Source organism: Cetorhinus maximus, chromosome 7 (genome assembly GCF_964194155.1).
Source record: "Cetorhinus maximus chromosome 7, sCetMax3.hap1.1, whole genome shotgun sequence".
In the NCBI taxonomy this organism is placed as follows: Eukaryota; Metazoa; Chordata; class Chondrichthyes; order Lamniformes; family Cetorhinidae; genus Cetorhinus; species Cetorhinus maximus.
The window spans coordinates 98,887,342-98,909,803 of record NC_135885.1 but is presented as its reverse complement, the minus strand read 5'-3'; positions in this window follow the sequence as shown (position 1 = coordinate 98,909,803).

Below are 22,462 nucleotides of genomic sequence, written 5' to 3'. Positions count from 1 at the left end.
TAGATCAGGAGTTAGATTTCAGTAGAAAACCTGGTTATGATAAACAGGAGGGGCTATTTTTGGCCAGAGGTCAGATGCCCAAAGTTGGTTTCAGGGTATCATATCATCTAGAAGGATCAGATAACTGGAAGAATGCAACAGTAATGGGACAGGCAGGAAAATCTACTGGAAAACATAAGAATTAGCTGAAAGTCCAAGATGATGGACAAACAGTGAAGTTTTTGTAACGGCCAGCAAGTTAGGGGATAAAGCTATATGAGAGGCTAAACAGAGAGAGTTGGACAGAGGGATGGAGTTTGGTGTGTATTCAGAAGTCCAAAACAGGGTCAGCCAGCATTATCACATAGGTGGATCTGCACGGAAAAGGTCCTATCAGATGGAACTTATAAGGCCAAGGCTAGGTTAGTGGCCTGGGGATTTGAAGAATGCTTACAGATAAAGAAATTAGAATGGACTCACACAACGGGGAAGGTAATTTTGAATAAAAGCAAAATACTGCTGATGCTGGAAAGGTGAAACAAAAACAAAAATTGCTGGAAAAACTCAGCAGGTCTGACAGCATCTGTGGAGAGAGAGACAGAGTTAACGTTTCGAGTCCCTATGATAATTTTGAAAATGTTTTTGGCTCTTTTGGCAATGTTTTTGTGGGAATGTAAGCCCATAGATATAAAAGCTGCATTTCTGCAGGGGATCACCTCCAGAGGGAAGTGTTTCTCAAATCTCCTAAGGAGGCGCCAGAGGGAGAGGGAAAACTTTGGAAGTTGAATAAGTGCATATGTGGTTTCAATGATGCTTCCCGAGTGTGGTACATTTCAGCTCGATCAGTGTTGTTAAAGTTGGGCTGTTTCCAACTGAAGGCAGATCGTGCAATGTTTTATTGGTACCATGGTGGGAAACTGGCAGACATCTTTATGATGCATGTTGACGACTTCCTATGGGGTGGCACTAGTGAGTTTCATTACAAAGTTATTGACAGGATTAGAACAGACTTTAAGGTTGAAAGTCAGGTTAATGGGGCCTTTAAATATGTTGAATTAGAAATAAAACTGCATGGGTCTGCAATTACTTTATATCAGCATTCGTATTTCCTAAGTGTTAGCCCTATTGCAGTCATTTGGGCTAGGCCCTCACAGAAAGATGCTGATGCTTTCAAAGATGGGACAGAGCAGCTGTAAAGTCTAATTGGACAATTAAACTGGTTGGGTGCACAGACGAAGCCAGATGCAAGCTTTGATGTTTTTGAACTGAGTACTATAATGGAACATCCCAAGGTCCAGTACATCTTACAGGTGAACAAAACATTTAAAAACTTAAAAGTGGAGAAATGTGTACTGAAGTTTATATCTTTGGGTAACCCTAAGAAAAGCAAATTGATTGCATTCAGTGAGGCCTCCCATGCAAACCTTGTTGATGGGTTATCAAGTGCAGCGGGTTTTATAATATTTCTTGTTGGTGAAAATAGGAAGTGTTGTGCCTTGGCTTGGGAAGCCAAGAAAATAAGGCGAGTAATAAAGTGCACCCTGGTTGTAGAGACTCTCGATTAGTGGAGGCAGTCGACATGGCATTCTTTTTATCCAAAATGTTAGGGGAAATATGACATGGGGAAAATGAAGAAGAAAATGTCCCAATAGAAAGTTATATTAACAATCAATCCCTTTGGGATAACATACACTCCACAAAAAGAGTGAGCGATAAAAGATTATGGCTTGATATTGCAAGTCTAAAACAAATGGTAGAGAAAAGGGAAATCCCTAAGCTCCTATGGGTTGATATAAGCAAACAGTTATCTGATTGTTTCACACAAAGGAATGTTTGTAGTGAAAAATTATCCGGGGTATTAAAAGAGGGACGACTCAGAGTGTGAGTTTTGAAAATGTTTTCTGCAACATAGTACATGTTTTAAGTTGGTAATCAAGAGCGGCTGTCCCCAATTGGGGCTTCATTACAAGAATATGAAAAGGTGTTCACACTGGGCGTTGGGAGGAATTGGAAGAGTCTGTGCCTTTACTCTGCAGCCTTGGAAATAAATCTGCCTTAAGGTACAGGCTGGCTTCAGACTCATTCTTTCCTTAACATATGATTATTGCAATTAGCATGATAACAGAGGATGAACATTAAGCTCTGGTAATTGGTTGTTAAATAGGAAGTTTTTTTGTCTCTATCCCTGAGAGAAAAAGAAGCATGTCACTTCTGACAACCTCCGTTACAGAATGGTAGAAGGACGACAAATCTGAGGCTTTGACTATCCGCTTTTTTTTGGGAGGCGGAACCATATCAGCAATGGAAAAATAAAGTTGGGAGCAGCTGGGCAGAATGGTAGCTGGGTACTGTGGCAGCTGGGTACTGTGGCAGCTGGGTAGTGTGGCAGCTGGGTAGGATGGCAGCTGGTAGGATGGCAGCTGGGTGGGATGGCAGCTGGTAGGATGGCAGCTGGGTGGGATGGCAGCTGGTAGGATGGCAGCTGGGTGGGATGGCAGCTGGTAGGGAGGCAAATGGGTGATATGGGTAAGTGGGTGAATGGTAGATGTGTCAGGGGTAGCCAGGTTGGACCTGGAGGGGTTGTCAGGTCAGGGACTAATTAAGTTGGGTTGCTGGGAGTTGGGGATCAAGGGGGTAGTTGGTTGGTTGGGCTAGTCAGGTCAGGTAAGGGGAGAGTCAGGTGGTGGTTGTTGGGAGCCGGGGGATTCAGGCAGGGAGTTGGAAGGTTGAGGGAGTAGTTGGGGTCTGGGGGGGTCAGTTGTTTCATTACCCAGGAGCTAGAACAGGATTTTTCTGCCTGACATTTCCTGGATAACTATCCAGGTAAGTTTGTCGGGACCTTTTAAAGTCTCTGATTCTAACTCAGAGTTGGAGAATTTTTTTGGAGGATCCCCGGAGAGCAGGGTAATTGCCCACCTGAATTTCAAACGTCCCTCACAATTCATTGTGTCTGGACTTCTGAGGGGCCCTGTAATTCATCTTGAGAGGTACGTCCGGTCTCCGACTATCCAGAGACCAGAAGGTCTGGGCCAATATGGTGTGGATGCTTGCCATGCCAGCTTGGGTGAGTACCTCAGTGTCTGGTGTTTTGTCCTGCCATCTGATCTCCAGAAGCTTCCGAAGGCAGCTCAAGGGAAAGTGTTTGAGCTTCTTGGCATAATGCTGATATACAGTCCAAATATCGCATGTGTAGAGCAGAGAGGGCAAGACCTTTGCTCTATAGACTTTCAGTTTGCTAGGCTGACATAATCTTCTTCATTCCAAGACTGATGTTTGAAGTCTGCCAAAGGTTACATTTCCTTTGGCAGTTCTTGCATGTGTCCCGTCATCAATATAGACAGCTCAAGGGTTTCCTGTCGAGATAAGTGAACTTATCCACTGCTGACAGGTTCTGGTCATGGACTGAAACATTGGGCTTGAGATAGGGCATACCTGAAGCAGGTATATTACTTCAGTCCTCTTCATGCTGATCTAAAGGCCAAAGTTGTCGCCTGCACTGGAGAACAAGTCCACTCTCCATTGTATGTCCAGCTCTGAACTGGCAGTTAATATGCAGTCATCAGCAAGCAGGAAATCACAAAGTATGTCCTTGGAGATCTCGGTATTTGCCTGGAGTCATCTCAGATTGAGCAGTTTCCCATCCATTTGTTATCTGATTTTGATGCCAGGATCACCATCATGGAAGGTATCAGAGAATATTGCAGAGATAAACATGCTGAGGAGGGTGGGTGCTAGCACACAAAACTGTTTAACTCTATTCGTGACTGGGAATGGGTCAGAAGACTTACCATCATCCAGGACATCACAGGGATGCCTTCATGAAATTGTCAAGCTATTGTGCTAAATTTTTCAGGACAGCCAAATTTCTACATTGCCTTTCAAAGGCCCTCACAGCTGACTATGTCAAAGGCCCTGGCCAAGTCAAAAATGTGATATAGAGGTCCATGTTCTGTTCTTGGCATTTATCCTTCAGCTGTCTAACCACAAACACCATATCAGCGCTTCCTTGACTTTTTCTGAAACCACACAGACTCTCTAGAAGCAAATGCTAGCCAAGATTCGGCACTAAGCAGTTCAGAAGGATTCTGGCCAAGATTTTGCTGGTGATGGATGAGGAGTAAAGGGTTAAATATAATAATAGCTACTGAGCATGTACATAAGGAGCTATGTCATCGTGATAACACAATTATCACTCACTTAGTAAAAATGATCGAGAAGCATCTAAGAGATGAGCTGTAGCTATCTCCTGATGTTCTGTATCCTTGTATATAGTTTGTTACGGAAATAAGAATTTTGAAGGAAAGACCATTTCTTCCAGCAAGATCTCTTCTAGGGAAAGGAAACCAATGTCTCCCGTGATAACCCAACAATAATAGATGGTGGTAGCAGTGACGACACCCATAGAGGAACAGTAAGGAATGGTGGGAAACTTCCCAAAGAGAAGCCCAGCAGCAACCGAGATCAGCAGGTGAAGGGCTTCGAGGCCAATCCAGCAACTACATCTGAGAAGGAAAAGATAAGGATACCCTAGCGGCTAGCAAGGCAAGCAGCACAGGAAATGGCAACCTCAACCCAGGGTGAGCAATGACCTCTGCCCTAACTCTCCCAGAATCATTCCAAAACATATAGGGCCCCAGACAGGCTGAGCAATGGCAAAACTGGAGAAGGTGATTCATCTGCTACCGCAATGCTTCAGGTCTTGTGCGTAATAACAAAGACCAGGTTAGCACTTTGGTATATGGTGTCGGTAGCATCGTGGACAATGTGCTGGACAGACAGCGGGTGAATGAAGAAACAGCCTCCTACAAGGATATCATTGGAGCCTTTGACTCATACTGTAGGCTCCATCGAAACATTGTAATAGAGAGGGCAAAATTTAATCAACGCAGTCAAAAACAGAGTGAAGGAATTAATTCATTCATCAATAATCTCTACAGTTTGGCTGAAAATTCTGAGCATTGAACATTAAAATACATCTTGGTCAGAGATGGAATAGTTTTAGGTGAAAACATCTCTGATTTTTTACAGTCTTGGGAAGATTTAACACTAAATAAAGCTGTACAGCTGGCCAGGCACGCCAAAGAGTGGATGCAAAATAAAGTCTCTGTAAGAGGTGCAAGGAAAATTCCACAGGAAAAGCCTAATGGAGTTGTTCAGTTTGAAGGCTGTAAAACTGAAAGCACATTGCAACAGCAACCAGGGAAGCGTGCTGAAAAGGTACTGACTGCCATTTTCCAATTCTGTGGCAGGAAGGAGGTCCACAGGCGCGAAGAATTCCTCACCCGAATCATACAGTGCCATGGTTGTGGCAGGATTGGTCATTTTAAAATGGTATGTCATGCAAAAAATCCTCTGTTTACAAAACAGAAAGGGAAACCAGATAAAGGAAACTCTATTCAAGATATACATGAACAAAACAACCAGGAAATCACTTGCTAGGGAGAAATAAAAGGAAGTAAAAGCCAATACTGGGCCGATAACATTGAAGGCAATCGACATCCTATCAAAATCAAATTGCATACAGGAGCTGGAGTTTTATCTGATAGTTTAATGGCTGCAAAAATTACTCTGCAACCTTCATCAATTCAACTCCAAGCTCCAGGAGGAATTAAGCTAAATGTTAAAAGTCAGCTTGATGCAAACCTAAAGTAAAAGATAGGAAAACCTCTGAGACACTATGGGCAGAATTTTATGTTTGTATGGTGAGTGGGCCCGACCCAATCGGCGGCGGGCGCGTAGCCGATCTCCGCTGGCAAAACGGGCCTCACCGCCATTTTGCGCGGGCGGGCCAATTAAGGCCCGCCAAGCACATTGCAGACTCCAGTGTACAGCGGGAATTTCAAATGTGCAGTGGGCGTGTACAGGCTGCTGGTTCCAATGGAGAACCGGCAGTCTGTATAAAGAAAGGCCAAGCAGCTTCCTTTAGGCTGTTCACCATGGCCAGCGACCAGTGCAGGGGGTCTGCACAGTGGGGTCTAGAGGAGGGCAGGGCAGAGGAGGATGGGGGCAGGCTGCAGGGTAGGCCAGCGGGGGGCCAATGTGCCCCTCGGTTCTCTGATGCCTGACTTGCTGCCCTCCTCGAAGAGGTTGCAGAACATCGGGAGGTGTTGTTTCCGAAGGATGGGAGGAGGAGGGCCCCCCACGTGACCAGGCAGGCCTGGCAGGAGGTGGTGGAGGCTGTAAGCTCTCAAGATGCTGTGCAGCACACAGGAACCCAGTGCTGCAAGCGCTTCAATGATTTATTGCGCTCTGGAAGGGTGAGTACCATGTCGGCCTTGGCCATTTGACCCAGCACGTAGCCTTAGCCTTTGAGGCCCCCCACCCACGTCTTAGTGTCGTTACTGCATTGGGCATTTGGCGCACGCTGGGTGGGCAAACAGGTAGTGACCATGCTTACATCAGCCTTAGTGGTTGAGGAGAAGGTGGGTTCTCCCCGCAGCATATGTTGGTGTTTGTTGCATTTGAATAGTCTGGGGGCAACCTGCAGGGGAGGTAGCTAGACACATACTCAGAACTCCAACACATGTCTTATTGATGGTGATGAGATGGTGGAAGGGGAGCCTCAAGGTGTCGTGGCCAAGAGCCATCTGTTGGCCTCAGCGCAGCACCCAGTTGTGCCTCCTTGCCATGGGCGCTAAGACCCATGTGCTATTCAAATTGATGGACGCCGAATGTGTCCAACGTGGCCATTGGGGGAGGGGGTTGGGACCAGCCGTACTATCTTCTGGGGACTGATCACCAGTAGTGTCGACAGGAGCCACTGGAGGCCTCAGATGGGCCACTGTGGTTGGGGTGTGGCGTGCACGTGCAGAGTACATGAGTGATCAGCCCCAAGAAATGGTCATCTCTGTTCTGCAGGCAAAAACAGAGCACAACAGCCGGGAGTGCCAGAGCACTGGTGGTGGGTACGCCCTGCTGCAGCATGTCACCAAATTTGAGGAGCAGGCCATGGAGCTGGGAAGGAGGAAAGTGACCAGGTCGGCAGGTATCGGCGAGGCTGGGGTGCAGCGGCCAGGTATTTAAGGCCCACAGTCCCATCCACTCTGTCCCCCCACCATCCAAAGCACTGATGGTTGCTGCAATCGTTAATGCAGCAACACTGCTTATTCACAGACTGATACAGACAGACGTGTGGGTCATATACAAAGGTCCCTCGGCCCCTTGAGGATGCGCGTCTCTAGCACCTTCCAAAGTCACCTTATCCCATTTGTGACCACTATCCGCATAACCTAACATGCCATGGCATCGCTGCTGCACACCCAAAGACTTATTGCATCTTAGGAGGGTTTGTACCTCTGCCACCCTTTCAGCCAGTGCGTCCCATACTACTCTGTCCAAAAGGTCCTCAGCACCTCACCTGTCAACCTCATGGCACTCAACTTAAATAAATGCCACCACGTTACTCATCCCTGCGCCAAGGGGAAATGTTGCCTTCTGTCCACCCGTTCTATGACCCTCATAACGGTATGAAAGTCAATAATGTGACCTGTCAATCTCCTGTGCTCCACGGCAAATGTCGCAAGTGTTTGCGATGTTTCCTCATAACTCCAACTCTCCAGGCCAGCATGCATCCAGGTCAGGAACCTCTGCACTCTCCCCACTCCAATGCCATCCCTCCCATGAAGCGCAGGTCACAAGGGAATGCAAAAGTGTAACTGTGGCCTCGACAGTGTTTTCTGCACTTGCAACATGACCTCCCTTTTCCTACATTCTATTCCTCGTCTAATAAAGGCAAGTCTCGCTTTTACCTTGTTAAACGCCTTATTTTCCTGTTCTGCTACCTTAACAGGTCTGCCCAGCAAAGTCCCTGTAATCGTCCTGAATTTCCACAGTCCTTCTTATCATTTCTCATGTATTCCCATACCTTGCTTGTCTTGCCCAAGTGCTTAACCGCACACTTATCCACATAACATTCCATGTGGCATTCCTTAGGCCATCTGACCAGCCTGTGTGTATGCGTGTGAAATGTTTGGGCCTCCTCTTAACTATTTACCACCCCACCAATGTTGGTCTCCTTAGGTTCTTGAAGGTTGAGCGCATTATGAGGCTGGGGGGAAAAGGGATGAATGGTGTTACTGACTAAATGCTAACTGGTGCACTGCCCTTGTTGTTACTTTCAGCATCACCACCGCATGGCCGCGCCCAACAAGTCCAAAGCACCCCCTCCACACCTGAGGGCCAAGACTTGCAACTTGCGTCACATCATTTCAGCAAGCCAGGCACCAGCGCAGCGACTACCATATCGGTGGAGAATATAACGTCAGTTAGTGTCCCGGGGCACAGTGGAGAGGGAACTCCACAATCACTGGAGGAGATGGCACGGACAGAGAGTGCCAATGCCGCCAGCAGCCGGAGGACTGCAGGGGACCAGGCACATGCTGAGTCAGGCAGTGATGATGTGCCTCTGGAGATGTCCACCATGCAGCAGCTGCAGGAGAAGTGGCCGGGTGCACGAGAGCATCTGGCAGGGTTGCATGAGGGTGTGCTTTAGTTGGTCTCTGTGGTGGAGGAACCCAGGCAGAGTGCAAGTGATGGCATGAACCTCAGGACAGAGCTTCAGGCTTCCTCCATTGAGAGATTGACGACTCTCATGGAGAGGGGCTTCCAACAGATTGAGAATCATCTGATTGGGTTACGCTCTGACCTGCAAGCCCTCACAGCGCTAATGGCCACAGGCGGTCATTGGCAATGTAGGAGATGTTCCAGGCACCAAGTGTCCCAGCCCGGTGCCCATCCATCTGCGGTGAGCAGGGAGGTCCAATGTGACCTCACGTCGGTGCAGCAGCTGCCTGTCATTGCTGCGAGCTCCTCTCAGGGCGCTCCAGATGAGGGCAGCAGCTCCTCCACCCCTCTGCCAGTGACCGTTGCATCCGTTGAGGCTGCGACAACTGGGGAGGTGCCAGTTCTAGAACAGGCCACTTCCTTCCAGGCGGGGCCAGCACAGGCTCCATGGGCCAGAGGATGGCCGCCAAGGTCATCGAGGCCAACAGGACAGCAGAGTCAACAGGCTGTCTCACAAGCCACTCCGAGCGATGGGGCAGCACCAAGATGTAGCCCTTGCAAACGTAAGCATAAGGCACGTTAGGCATTCCATGGGTTTGTCACTAGTATTTTGTGTCGGCCCTAGATTAGGGAATGTTTCATTATGTGCGTCAGAGCGACGTTTGTTGTTTATTTTGGTGGCAATAAAGTCCACTTTTCTGACCATGGCTGAGGGTGTTTCCTTTGTGCTGCATTTGTATGTTTCACAGACATATCATGAGTGTTTGAGTGGACATTGATGTTTCTGTACTAAGCCCTTAGTTGCAGCTGATGAGGTGGAAGATGTAGCACCTAAGTGCCACGTGTGGAAGCGCCAGGCAATGCTGATCCTGCAGATCCATGTGTGTGGAGCAAGCTGAAGGTTCATTGTATTAAAGTATCCCGGGTGTCCCTGCCTCCTTGGTGTAGTAGCGGGTCGGCGTGCTGCCCCTCATCATCGCCCTGTGCTTCCTCATCCTCTGAGGCACTGCTGGATTCATCATGTGCAGCCTCATCCAGAGCGTCAAGGTCTTCATCGTCAACTGCATCCCCCCTTTCCAGCACAAGCCTGTGCAGAGCACAGCATGCTACCACAATCAGAGAGACGCGATCTGGGGGGTACTGGAGTGCGCCCCCTGAGCGGTCCAGGCATCGGAAGTGCATCTGGAGAAGACCGATGGCTCTCTCCACCACTTGTGGTGCCATGGCTCCTATTGTAGCGCTCCTCAGCTTCTGTTGTTGGATGGCAGAGAGGTGTCATGAGTCACCTTCTGAGGGGATAGCCCTTGTCACCCAGCAGCCAACCATCCAGCCGAGCCGGAGCACTGAAGAGCCCCGGCACCTGGAGTGTCTGAGGATGTAGGTGTTTTGGGAGCTGCCTGGGTACCTTGCACAAACTTGTAGAATCAGCATCCTGTGATCACACACTATCTGCACGTTCATGGAGTGGAAGCCCTTCCTGTTAACGAAGGCACCGGACTCACTTGCCTTGATGGTCGCTTGTGTTCAGTCTATTGCACCCTGGACACGGGGGAAGCCAGCAATGGCCGCGAAGCCTCTGGCTCGGTGCGCCTGACTTGCCTGGTCGCAGCAGAAGTGGATGAGGGTCAATGCATGTCTGAACAGAGCATCTGTAACCTGCTTGACACAAGTGTGGACAGCTGATTGGGAGACACCGCAAAGATCACCCACCGAGCCCTGGAAGGAGCTAGATGCATAGAAGTGGAGGGCAACTGTGACCTTCTGAGCCGCTGGCATGGGGTGTCCACCCACACAGTTAGGAGAGATCTCAGACCCAATCATCTGACAGATGTAGCTGACTGTTTCCCTTGGCAGTCGGAGCCTCCTTCAGCACTGCACCTCAGTCATATTGAGGTAGCTGCTTTGCCGCCTGTATACCCTGGCAGCAGGATAGTGGCGTCTTCTGCGGCCACTTCCACCTTGCACAACCTCTTGGCCCTGCACCCCTTGTGCCTGCACCTGGCCTCCCAAAGGTGGCTCCCCTGGAGGCTGATTGTCCACTCCTGGCCTCCTTTGTATTCTAGCCCTCCCTTCCTCCTCAGAAGAGCTGCCTCCAGTGGAGATGTCAGAACCCATACCCAGGCTAAATGGAGGCCTCCGGAAAGCTGTAGGCCCGATAAAGATTACTGTCTGCAGACTGGTGAGCTGAAGCTTCAAAGTACACAGAAAGCTGTTGGAAATTGATCTGAACTGGTAACAATTACACGGGCAAATTTAAAACACTTTCTGCAATAAATACTTCACATAAAACATTAACAACCGCACTGAGCCCACATATCCCGCCTGTGGGTGAGGTTTGTTAAAAAATCGCTTACCTGCCTGCCCGTTGCGCTTGTGCGCCAAGCCGAAGATCGCACGGGCGCCTCAAAATCGGCGTCGATTGCCGAGTTAAGGGCCCAGCTAATTACCGTGATGGCGCGCACTGACGTCGGGACGCTCATCCGACGTCAGCACGTGACATTTTAAATGCTGTCGTGCGGGGTCTGCCACCTGCACGTCACAAATAAAATTCTGCCCTAAGTGTTATTCAGAATTAGGAATGCTCTTTATTGAGCAGGAAAACCTGTATAGGCCTGAACCTAATCCTTAAAGTAGGTGAAGTCAAGAGCAAGAAGATAAAATTTTCATTGAGGAAGTCGAGGCCTTCACGACCTTAACCACTTAATATTTACCAGCAAGAACGTGGAAGTTGCATGAATTTCAAGGCTCAAAAGTGAGATGAAAAATGTATGCAGATTGGTCCATACTGCCTTGATGGATGGCCGCAGTACATTCTGAGTAACCCCATCCTGCAGTAATACTTTGAACAACATCACCACATTAGCATCATGGATGACCTCTTGGTCAATAAGGTGATGAAAGGGGTTACCAAGCGATTATTGCTTCCCTGTTCACTGATGCTCAGTTTGAGTTCCGCCAGGGCAACGCAGCTCCTGACTTCATTTCAGCCTTGGTTCAAACATGGACAGAAGAACTGAACTCCGGAAGTGAGGTCAGAATGACTGCCCTTGACATCAAGGCAGCATTTGACAGAGTGTTGCACCAAGGAGCCCTAGCAAAACTGGAGTCAATGGGAATCAGGAGGAAAACTCCCTGGTTATTGGAGTCATACCCGACACAAAGTAAGATGGTTATGGTTGTTAGAGGTCAATCATCTCAATTCCAGGACATCACTGCAGGAGTTCCTCAAGGTTGTGTCTTGGCCCAACCATCTTCAGCTGCTTCATCAATGACCTTCCACCATAAGGCCAGAAGTGGCTGATGATTGCACAATGTTCAGTACCTTTCGCGACTCCTCAGGTACTAAAGCATTCCATGTCCAAATGCAGCAAGACCTGGACAATATCCAGACTTGGGCTGACAAGTGGCAAGTAACATTCGCGTCACACAAGTGCCAGGCAATGACCATCTCCACCAAGATAGAATCTAACAATCGCACCTTGACATTCAATAGCATTACCATCGCTGAATCCCCCGCTATCAACATCAGGTGGGGTTACCATTGACAAGAAATTGAACTGGACTAGCCATATAAATACTGTGGCTACAAGAGCAGGTCAGAGGCTAGGAATTCTGTGGCAAGCAACTCACCTCCTGACTCTCCAAAGCCTTCCCACCTTCCACTACAAATGGAATACTCTCCTTGCCTGGCTGAGTGCTGTTCCAACAACACTCAAGAAGCTAAGCATCAGCTAGGACAAAGCAGCTCACTTGATTAGTACCCCATCCACAAACATCCACTCCCTCCATTACACAGTGGCAGCAGGGTGCACCATCTATATGTTGCACTGCAGGAACTCATCGACGCTCTTTAGACAGCACCTTCCAAACCCACGACCACAACCATCTAGAAGGACAAGGACAGCAGACACATGGGAACACCATGTTCCTCTCCAAACCGCTCACCATCCTGACTTGGAAATATATCGCCATTCCTTCACTGTTGCTGGGTCAAAATCCCGAACTATCTCCCTAACAGCACTGTGTGTGTACTTACACCACATGGTTCAAGAAGGCAGCTCACCACCACCTTCTCAAGGGCAATTAAGGATGGGCTATATATGTTGGCCCAGCCAGCAAAGCCCACATCCTGTGAACAAATAAAAAAGTAATGATGAGCAATTGGTGGTAGCTCTCTGCCTGGAAGACTTCCAGAAAATTAACCAAGGACAACTTGATATTAACAAGTGTCGGATGAAGGGTACAATAGTCTGTATCGTGGTTAGGCATTTCATGCTCTATCGAAGACATGGTCTCTAACTGTATCACCTGTGACATTCACAGACAGAGGAGCAGAATGAGCCACTTCTGCCCTCCTCCTTCCCATTCAGGCCATGGGAACACCTTGGTGCAGACTTCTTTGAATTCAAAGGGAAAATATTTCTCATTGCGATATAATATTATTCCCACAGTCCAGAAGTACAAAAGCTGCATGGCCTCACCCCTGAAGCTGTTATTACTTCCCTGAAGAGGATTTTCTCTACACATGGCAATCTGGACAATGTCATCTCTGACAATGGGTCACAATTCACTAACAAGTGTTTCCAATCCTTTGCAGCATCATATGGGTTTGTTCATGTTGCAAGTTCACAGAAATAACCTCAGTCCAATGGAGAGACTAAGAGGGAGGAGTAAGTACTATACAAGATCTGCTAAGAAGAAAATGAAGAATTTGAGCTAGCCCTGCTGAATCGCTCCATACTGTTGCAGAATGGTTTCACCCCATGTGAACTTTTGATGGGCTGCAGGCAAAGAACCCAACTTCCTTTTCTTCCCCACACATTGATACCAAATGTCATGGTAGAAGACCATGATCAAGCCAAACAATAAGGAATAAAGTTGCAGGGCAAGTCAAGCCCATATTTTAAACCAACAGTGCAGGGCTCATGACCTTCTCACTCTCAAAAGGGGAGAGATAGGTATGGATCAGAGACCAGCAGTGAGAAGGTACAGTAAGAAAGAAGTTACAATAGTCAAGATCGTATCTGGTCCAGACACAAATAAGCATCATCTTGGTTTCAATAGACAGGAAATCTATAGCAGAATTGGTTGCATACTTTGATCTTTAGGAGGACATCACACCTACACAACCACAAACAAGAGTAACAAGGAATGACAACCTTCAGGGAATGAGTTCGGAGCAAATAGATCCTCAACGATCTCAAAAGGAACTCTGCACTCATTCAGGGAGACTGGTGAAACCACCAAGGAGATATCCCTTTAAAAGCAGAGAATTTGAGGGGAGATGTAAGAGGATGTGTATATAATAATAATGAAGATAAAGGCTTGGGGGAGATGTAAATGGTTAATTCTAATAATATCTACTGAGCATGTGCGTAAGGGGCTATGTCATAATGATGTCGCTCACTGAGAGAAGATGAGTGAGAGGCACCTAAGAGAGGAACTGTACCTATCTGCTGATGTTCTGTAACCTTGTATATAGTTAGTTTTGTAAATAAAAGAGTTCTGATGAATACATCATTGCCTCCAGCAAGATCTCTTCCAGACAGTTATGACATGACAGATGATATGTGCCAAGCGGACTCAATCCACGAGGGAAACATGGTCGCGCTATCACAGTAGTTTGGCAATTTGTATTTATTACACGATGTGTGCACTGAATTCAGAAGTAACAAGTCCATCAAAACCTTCAGAGATTAAAAAAAAATAAATTGAAACATTTAGTCACAAAATAAATGATGTAAAGCACGTACGTAAGGCTATAATTACTACTATACTAATTCCTTAAAATTTTGAATTAACCTAACTCCCAGTTACACTCCCTTTAAGGCATGGTCCACCATAGATGTTATATTTAAAATGAACTCAGCAAGTTAACACAGATAGACCCAACTATACTTAGCTCCATAAAACTACTTCACAATAAACCGGAAAAATATTCTGAAAAAAAATGTTAGTTTCATGACACCTCCTTCCTTATGGCAAAATGAATCGCATAATTTCAAAAGATGGCTTCATTTTCTTAACCCATCTTACATTACCTACTATACTTATCTATATACCCAAACTATTACTGTACCAGATGCATGCATTAACATAATATATATACACAAATCCTTAGTATCAACAGAGGTTATTTCAGTCCAGTGTCCAGGTTTGAAATGTCCAATTTCCCTTTGAGCTTTAAACTGTCAATGCATATGCAACTAGATTTTCTCATCCAGCCACATGTATAATCTGTAAATAAAATGGCTGCAGTAATAAACTTCATCTGAATAGCCTTGCACTTCGGTCTCAACATTTGTCTAGAAATTTTAAAGGATCATGATCTCTATAAACAATTGTTTCTGACAAATTGTTTGCAACATAAACCTCGAAATGCTGCAATGCTAACACCAGATCCAAAATCTCCTTTTCCATCGTTGAATATTTTCTCTGTTGTACATTCAGCTTTCGTGAAAAATGCCCAACTGGTTTCTCAAGTCCAGTTTCATCTTCTTGCAACAGTACAGCACGAAAGCCTATATCACTTGCGTCAACGGCCAACTTAAATTGCTTGGCATAATTAGGTACTGCCAAAACTGGTGTCATAGTCAATACTGTTTTTAAACTGTCACAGGCCTTCTGACACTCCAGTGTTCATTGAAACTTCTTGTTCCTTTTTAATAGTTCAGTCAATGAAGCAACCACACTGTTAAAAATTGGTACACATTTCTGGTAAAACCCACTCATGCCCAGAAATCTCAATGTTGTAGGCACTGGGAAATCCATGATGGCTTTGATTTTCACATCTCTCGGAGCCACATTACCATGTCCAATGGTATGGCCTAGATATATAACTTGTACTTTTGTAAATTCACTTTTAGCCAGGCTCATCACAAAATTAGCTTCTTGTAGCCAATTAAATAATTCTTCTAGATGTTGTAAATGCTCCCCTCATATTTGACAGAAAACTATCAAGCATTCAATAAAAACAGCACAATTGCTCAGTCCTGCAATTATTTTATTTGTCAGTCTTTGAAATGTTGCTGGTGCATTTTTCATACCAAATGGCATGATTTTGAACTGATATAGTCCATCTGGCATCACAAAAGCTGATATCTCCTTTGCTTTCTCTGATAATGGTACTTGCCAATATCTTCTCAGCAAGTCAATTAGTGATTGTCTCACTTTCTCAATGTAATCTTCCAATTATGGTATAGGATAGGAATCCACTGTTATCACTGCATTCACCTTTCAATAGTCCACATATAGTCTTTGTGCTCCATCTGGCTTTGGTACCAGTACAATAGGTGAACTCCAGTTACTGCAACTAGACTCAATGATGTCACTTTGAAGCATGAATTCAATTTCTTTCTGCACTTGTGATAACTTTGCTGGGCTTAATCTATAACAATGTTGCCTTGTTGAAGATGAATTCCCTACATTCACATCATGTATAGCTAAATTTGTCCTCCCCAGCTTATTCCCACAAATAGCTTTGTGTGACTGCAATAGCTTCTCCAAATCACTTTGACACTTGTCTGGAAGGTAACCCAATATCACATTTTCATTTTCAAGTACTCCCTAAATATCCAATTTGATTAGAGGAAAATTAATTTCAGAATCCATGATTTCTACCCCTTTCTCCTTATCTACCACCACTAATACCTCCTTTTGATCCTCTTCCCTGTCAAAATACTTGGTAAGCATATTTACATGACACAGCCTCTGCTTCCTTCTTATATCTGGAGTATTTATTAAATAATTTATTTCACTCAGTTTCTTTTCAATCCTATAAGGTCCACTAAACCTTGTTTTTAATGATTTACCCAGTGCTGGTAACAAAACCAACATTTTTTCCCCAGAAACAAAACTACGAGCGTGGCTCTTCTATCTGCCTTCACTTTCATCATTTGCTATGATATCTTTAAATGTTCCCTAGCTAACTCACATGCTCTGTCCAATATTTCTCTGATGTTTGATACATAATCCAGGAGAGTAGCTTCCAAATTTTGACCCACCAATTTCTTATGAATTAACTTCAGTGGTTCCCTTACCTCATCACCATAGGCTAATTCAAAAGGACTAAATCCAGTTGATGCATTAGGAGCATCCCTAATAGCAAATAGCAAGAAAGGAACTCCCCTATCCCAATCATATGGATAGTCTTCACTGTAAGTCCTCATCATGGTTTTTGAAGTTTGATGCCATCTTTCCAAAGCCCCTTGTGATTCGCGATGATAAGCTGTTGACTTAAATTGTTTTATCCCCAAACTGTTCATTATTTCCTTAAACAGCTGTGACATAAAATTTGAACCCCGATCTGATTGTATGTCTTTTGGTAAACCATATCTTGTAAAAAGAATCAGTCAACTCTTCCACAATTCTCTTTGCTGTAATATTCCAGAAACCTTGTAGACACATCCATTATTGTCAGCAAGTACTGATTTCCATTTTTAGTCTTAGGGAGGAGTCCTACACAATCAATCATGATCCTAGTAAAAGGTTCCTCAAATGCTTGAATTGGAATTAAAGGTGCTGGCTTAATCAGTGCTTATGGTTTCCCTATTACTTGACATGTGTAACATGTTATACAGAATTTGACTACATCTCTCTGCAACCAAGGCCAATAAAAATGTTTTTGTATTTTCACCTGTGTCTTTCTAATTCCTAAATGTCCCCCTATTGGAATTTCATGAGCTATTCTCAGTATCTCATTTCTATATCCAGAAGGTATAACAATCTGATGTACTTCCATCCATTTTTTATCTGCTGAAGCTTGATATGGTCACCACTTCCTCATTAACACATTACCCTGAAAGCAATAACGTTCTGGAATACATTCTATCTCTGCTTCTGAGTAAGCTGTCTGATATAACTGCTTTATTTGTGGATCCTTTTGTTATAGCTCCACCAACTGCCTTGAGCTAAACACTTCAGCTACATTCTCTTCCATTCTCTCTTCCTGAACAATCTTATCAAAAATACTATCAGCTAATTGAACTTCAATACTTCTCCTTTTAACTTCCTCTTCTTCCTGTTTCAACCTGTAAATTTGTGGTCTCATTACTACACAATCTGCAAATAATCCAGGATGCTCTTTCTGCAACACTTCTGCTTAAAGCACCTCTACAGGCTGCTCAACTACTATAGACATCACCTACATCTGTGAACCAGCTATATCATTACCTTAAATACATTGAACCCATAGAATGGACATTTTTCCATTACTCCAACAATCACCTCACCTGTTTTCCACTTTTTCTTTAAATTTACCTTCCACAATGGAATAGCTTTAGCCTATGAACCTACATGAACTCCACTTATTATCACCTTTTCCTGCAATACTCCCTCTGAACAACAAATACCACTATCCCATAACATTAAGGATTGACTAGCCCCTGTATCTCTTCAAATTTTAACATCTTTACCTACTCCACATGGAAAGACTTTCCCTTCATATACAAAATCTTTAAACATTTCTGCAACCTGCTCTTCAGAACTCACTTGGGTAAATTGTGAACACATTTCCACTTCTTTACCTATCACTGATTCTTCCCATTTTATCTGTACACAACCATTGGCTTTTCCTGTGCCTGGAACTCAGAACTCACACTATTTTTACTTCCAGAACTTTTCTGCATTCCAATTACTGCACCAGATTTTCCCTGTAACTTTCAACATATTGACTTTGTGTGCCCAATTTTATTACACTGAAACACCTCAATTTTTGAGTGTCACCTATACCCTCAACACCTTCCTTTTTACTCTGAGAAAAAAAATTCCTGGGAATTTCCAACTACTCCTTCTCTTCCCTGACTATCTACCTTCCTTTTACCTTCACATTTTCTATCCTTCTCTGATTTAAAAAGGGGACAAAAAAGGTTTTGATCTATGAACTAACTCATAATCATTAGCTATCTCTGCTGCTAGTCTTACCATTTTAATCCTCTGTTCCTCCACATGAGTTCTCACCACCAAAGGAATTACATCTTTAAATTCTTCCAAAAGAATTACTTCTCTAAGAGCAACAAATGTTGTCTCTACCTTTAATCCCATATCCACTGGTCAAAATTACTTTGCTTTCCTCTCTCAAACTCAATATAAGTTTGCCCAGGCTGTTTCCTTACATTCCCAACCTTCTGCCTGTACACCTCAGAAACCAACTCTTAAGCACTCAAAATAGCCTTTTTTACTGCATCATAATCCATGGACACTTCTTCTGACAGTGAAGCATAGGCCTCATGAGCTCTATCCACTAAATTAGACTATAAAATAAATGTCCAGTTTTCTTGTGACCATTTCACCTGTTTAGCTATCTTCTCTCTCTTTTTCTCTTTCTCTCTCTTTCCCTGCCTTTTCTTTTCCCACTGCCTCTACTTCAAGTTTTTTTTTCATTTCCATTGCTTGTTCAAATTCAAGCTTCTTCATTTGTACCTGAAGTCTCATGACCTTCAGCTGTGACTCATTAGTTTCTGGTATCACTTCCAACTTCAAATGCTGTGCTATCATGTCAACTATGTCTGCTTTCTTTACCCTACAGGTAAACCCAGCTACAACATATCTGCCAATTCTGTTAACTTACCCTTGTTTACTTTTTGTAACCCAATCAGAGTTATATCTTCTACTTCCAAAAGGTTTTAGCCATGGATGCAGTCATTTTTGCAGTCTCAGCACTTTAACGATCCCTCACACAAACTCCTGAACTCAATGTGCTTCTCGTACTTATAACCTTAAAATTCGCCAACTCCAAACCAATTAAGGAATTTCAAATATCCCACAAAGAGCCCCCAATTTGTTATGACATGGCAGATGATATGTGCTTGATCTTGTTATCACAACAGTTTTGTAATTTGTATTTATTATGGGATGTGTGCACTGAATTCAGAAGTGATAAGTCCACCAAGATCTTCAGAGATTCAAAAAAAATTAAAACATTTATTCACAAAATAAAAGATGTCAAGCACATACATAAGGCTTCAATTACTACTATACTAACTCCTAAAATTCTTAATTAACCTGACTTCCAGTTGCATTCCCTTTTAAGGCAATGGTCCACAATAGATTTTATATTTAAAATGAACTCAGCAAGTTAACACAATACCCTGGACAGCGGAATTCCAAATGGCTTTATTCAGCTTCAGCTTCATTATATAGCAGACGTATGCACAAATGTTGGAGGCTTCATTAGCCTATTTCACACACTCCTGTTAGATCTTACATGGCCTTCTCTTTCCACATAGTCTTTCATTCTCCTTTATATATGTTTCTCTCTTTTTAATATGTAAATTATATTGTTCCATATGTCTTTGAATCTGTATCTTCCTCATAACATAAAAACTTTTATGGTGCCAATATTGCCAGTAACCTTTGGGAAAAATAAACACATTCCCTAGCCTTGCTTATCTGGCTAGTTGTAAACAGACTAAGATCCCTTTCAAATCCAAATATCCCTTCATTTATCTAAAAATGCAAATTCCCTTCACACCGTACATGCTAAGCCAGCATCCGTGTTTACTCATTAGCATGACAAGCACCTAGCATCTTTTGGTGATTTAAATTTGCAGTCTACTTGACTCCAAATGTAATTAAATCACACAGACAGACCCAACTATACTTAGCCCCATAAACCTACTTCACAATAAACCGGAAAAATATTATGAAAAAATGTTAGTTTTATGACAAGAGTAAGAAAACCAATGTCTCCTAAGATAACCTAACAATAACAGATTGGAGAGGAGTGAGATTCCTCTACGATTGTTGCAAAATTAGCAAGTTCTTTTTCACTACAACAGGTGGAGGATGGAGGCAATTTGCAATCTTTCAGGATGGTTCCATGTTCCTACACAGACTGAAAGAGTTCAGTGAGCTTCTTGACAAGGCATTAACCTCCAGCACGGTAGGTTTTAGCTGGGATAGCATCAGCTCCTGGAGCTTTGTTGCTGGACAAGAGTTTGATTGCATTCGTCATTTCTGACAGGATTGAAGGGTCATCAAAATAGAAATTGATGGCAACCTGTGGCAGCCTGGTGTTGTTTATTTATTGATGGATTAAGGCCAATTGACGATGTGGTTAAATTGCTCTACCCATCTTTCCAGAATTTGGATTTTTTTTCTGTGAACAGTGTTGACCCATTGGCAACAAGGATTGGTGATGAACCATGGACTGGGGCCCGCAGAGCATTGTAGAATCTCTTCCAATCTTTGTGGTTGGCATATGACTAAATTTCATCTGCTTTCTGATTCAGTCAAGTATCTTGCATCCCTCTGAAGCTGGAGAAAAGCTATTTGGAATTCCACTGTCCAGGCTATTGTGTTAACATCCCTCTAGACCTTGCATTGGACAGTTCTGCAGAAGCTTACCAACATGTCAAACGCTACCCCTGAGTTGCTACCATTGCATAAGATGATTTGGTCATCGTTCAGCATAATAAGCACCTTGCCCCCTTCAGGGAGTGCATCATCATTCCACAAGATGTTCTGGAGGGCATTATCACTGCTATCTATTGACATCTTGGTCTTTCATCATGTCATCAGCTCAAGTTGGTCACCAATCGATATTTCTACGTGCTCTACATGGATGCCTCCATCGAATGGGTTACAGCTAGCTGCCATACTTTCACCACTCTCCAGACTAAACGAGACTTGGGAATACACGATGAATGGTAGGACCCTGGGAAGTATCGTGGATCAGAGGGACCTTGGTGTGCATGTCCACCGATCCCTTAAGGTAGAGGGACAGGTAGTTAAGAAGGCATATGGGATACTTGCCGTTATTAGCCAATGTATAGAATATAAGAGCAGGGAGGTTATGCTGGAACTGTATAAAATGCTGGTTAGGCCACAGCTAGAGTATTGTGTGCAGTTCTGGAATCCGCATTTTAGGATGGATGTGAATGCACTAAAGAGAGTGCAAAGGAGATTTACCAGGATGTTGCCTGGGCTGGAGAGTTTTAGTTATGAGGTGAGTTTGGATAGACTGGGGTTATTTTCCCTGGAGCAGAGGAGATTGAGGGGGGACATGATTGAGGTATATAAAATTATGAGGGGCATAGATAGGGTAGACAGGAAGGAACTTTTCCCCTTGGTGGAGGGATCAATAACCAGGGGGCATAGATTTAAGGTAAAGGGCAGGAGGTTTAGAGGGGATGTGAGGAAGAATTTCTTCACTCAGAGGGTGGTGGGAATTTGGAACTCACTGCCTGAAAGGGTGGTAGAGGCAGAAACCCTCATAACATTTAAGAAGTATTTGAATGTGCACTTGCGATGCCTTGGCATACGAGGCTATGGGCCTTGCGCTGGAAAATGGGATTAGAATAGTTAGGTACTTGTTTGACCAGTGCAGACCCGATGGGCCGAAGGGCCTTCTTCTGTGCTGTAGACCTCTATGACTCTATGACTCTACCCCGCACACTTTTTAATTTGTTTTTTTTTAAATCTATTCATTCATGGGATGTGGGCATTACTGGCTAGACCAGTATTTATTGCCCATCTCTATTTCCTTTGAGAAGGTGGTGGTGAGCCATTGTCAACACTGTTGTCCCCCAGTCTCCAAGTTACCCTCCACAGTTGGTTGGCATCTCATTTTCTGCTAATGTTATCAAGCGTGAATAACAAGTCATTTTGGTGGTAAGTGTGTTACTTCTTACAACGCTGCTTGCATCAATGCCAACGACCAAAATGACACCTTGAGGGATGCTCTCCTCCAGTTGTGCATTGGCTTCGTCCACTGGATGGCCCTCTAGTTGTCAGATGGACGGATCCTGCTCATGGGTTTTCCGCCCTGTTAGCAGACAAGCTGTTTCAGAAACATTGCATTACCGTTGATTTCAGGAAATTAAAGAACCCTAAGAACCTGGTAACAGAGAAGACAACACAGGAATTGGAGGATGAGCTCTTATGTTACAAACCGCATGATGGCCCTATCACACACTTAGCCCTGTCCATTGCCACTGCACAGCTCAACTCATGTCTTCATTATTGTAGTAATTATGGTTTT